The sequence below is a fragment of the Tachysurus fulvidraco genome, chromosome 5, assembly GCF_022655615.1.
Source record: "Tachysurus fulvidraco isolate hzauxx_2018 chromosome 5, HZAU_PFXX_2.0, whole genome shotgun sequence".
Classification (NCBI taxonomy): Eukaryota; Metazoa; Chordata; class Actinopteri; order Siluriformes; family Bagridae; genus Tachysurus; species Tachysurus fulvidraco.
In genome coordinates this window covers 14,065,072-14,067,889 of record NC_062522.1, presented here as the reverse complement: position 1 = coordinate 14,067,889, position 2,818 = coordinate 14,065,072, and positions in this window count along the sequence as shown.

Here is a 2,818-nt window from a genome sequence, read left to right as displayed (position 1 = left end):
CAGTGAGAGTCATAGAGGAAATGGCATGAGAGGTTACCATGACAGACACAGAGCACAATTATCACACCATGATGAAAGAGCGGTGGCCGGCTGTTGCAGAGGCCCGTTAATTACGCTTCTTTTTCCGCCGGCCTCTAATGTGAGGAAAAACACGCAATGACAAGTGTGTAAAAGAGCAAGCAGTAAATTACTGTCAGAAAAAATAAACGGAGGAGCGAGCGGCCTGTGCGATGATTTACGGGGGCAATTAGTCACCGCCCCACGGAGATGCTGAGGACAGCAGCGGAGCGAGAGTGTCAGAGAGAGAGAGGGAGGAAGGGAGGGAGAGAAGGCAAAGGAGGGAGAGGGAAGAGAGGAAGAAGGAAATGAGTGTATAAGACAAAGTAGATATAGATGAAAGCACAAGAAGCAAAGGCAAATGAAAGTTGACATTTGCATGCCCTGATATAGAATCATTAAATTAGATCATCTAATCACAAAGTTGAACAATTCATTTTATCATATAGCTCCTAACTGACCTGTTGAGCTTGCTACAAAACTTGAGTAATCGCAGTTTGCTAATAAGCTAGCTATTGGGCTAACTTAATTTTAATTACACAAATGGAGCCCTAGGAAACATGACTACTGGTTGCTTCCAGTTAAATTGCTTATAAATAGTTTACTTAATGTTAAATAGTTTAAAATCACATGTAAATTCTGCCTTTAATTACTTAAAATTTGGTGAGCTATTTTGTAAACTATGAATCTGTGTATTCAAAAGTAACTTGCTACCAGGCTAATTAAATCTATGTAATCAATTCTGCTGGCAAATCTGTCCAATGGTTTAATTACATATGTACATACATTGTATATATATATATATATATATATATATATATATATATATATATATATATATATATATATATATATATATATATACAATGTTGAGATAAAAATAGCTGTGTACTAGCTTGCCAAGGAACTTCCTAACAAGTCTCTACTGATTTTATTTACATAATGTTGCCTGTTACCAGATAATTACTGCTTTACTGAGGAAATGTTATTGGTTATTGTTGATTAAACTAAATGGCACACATTAGCTGAGCGCTACATTGTGGATTTTGGCTAATGTTGCTTTAACATCATGTTAAACTATATATATATATATATATATATATATATATATATATATATATATATATATATATATATATATATATATATATATATATATACACACATATATATATTTATATATATATATATATGTGTATATATATATACACATATACACTCTCTCTCTATGTGTATATATATATACACATATACACTCTCTCTCTCTCTCTCTCTCTCTCTCTCTCTCTATATATATATATATATATATATATATATATATAGAGAGAGAGAGAGAGAGAGAGAGAGAGAGAGAATCAAATAAATAGTACAAAAAGTCAAGTAGTGATGTCATAAGCTCAAGTGTGAATGTCTGATTCATTTTAGAGTTACCTGATCCAGTCCCACTACACGCAATGCTTTATCTCAGTTAAGACTAAGTGGTTAGACTTGAGCCTTATTTAACTAAGAACTCCTGTCATATGTAATATTTAGGACACATCAGGCTATCAGGCAGTAAGTTCCTCTGTTCTTGCTAGACCACTTTTTGCCTGCAGTATCTGATTGTACATCTGCACATGTCCTGACCTAACGTTCTGCAATTAAATCTGCTTACTGTCCCAAACTGGCTTGAGCTGGATGACAATAACACACTTAAAATAATGCCTAAGTGAATTTTAACAGCAGAACAAAGTGAAACAAATGCGACGGCACATTTTTTAAATAGACCCGCACAGTTTGAGTGGACCAGCACCTGCGTCAGTAAGTAAATTAGGACAATAAGGAATTCTCCAGCTGCAAGCGCTCTGCAACTCTCGCCGAGCAAAATATGAAGCATGCTCCCTATGGAGGGCACTAGAGGAGCTTTTAATCTGCCATGTTTACCATAACACACGAGTGTCCTTTAATCACTAAATGTTTGAAATGAACAGCAGTCCCATGCGGACACACATTAATGGGCTTTAATCTCTTCCAAAAGTGACAAGGCAGCATCTTTGCCGTTTATAACTGCCTACTTCAACCACTTCTTTTGTTTCTGCCACTTGATTGTTTCTTTACTGTTGCTGAGTGATGTTCTCTGATGGTGAATGCATGTTTTTTTTTTTCTCAATATGTGAGGATCATTTATTTCAGATGCTTAATGTGACACAACGGCTTTTCATCCCACATTAAATACCTGCTGCAATTTTTTAAAAGAAAATTTAGGCTATTAGGGATACAGTCATGTTGAATAATATGTAATTGCTAATGATATACTGTGTCAAATCATTTGTGATAATTTCCCTCATTCCGAGTGGCTGAACATGGCGAGCCTGGCTGCTTCTTCTAGACTGAGTCATTGAGAGTACCGAGGAAGTCAGAATAGGTACTCATTAAGACTTCATCACACCAGCTGATTGCTTCCAGTTAACTGCTGGTATGAAAACCATTGTCAGGTTGGCACTGACACGTGTCCAAATGTAAGGTGTGGTGTGGCATATGTCTGATTAAGCATGCCGATACAGATATGTCAGGTAAAGCAAATGGCCAATTAAGCAATGCACATAGTCATACAGAGAAAGTGCATGCTATGCATATTTCACACTGTGCTCTATAGGGGAAGATATATTTTGCCTGTAGCTTAACAATTGTTATTTTTGAGAGCAGCCCAGAGTATGGCTAATCCATTGACATGGTGATAAATCACAGACCTTTGTACTTTGTGCATCAGACAAACGTTAAG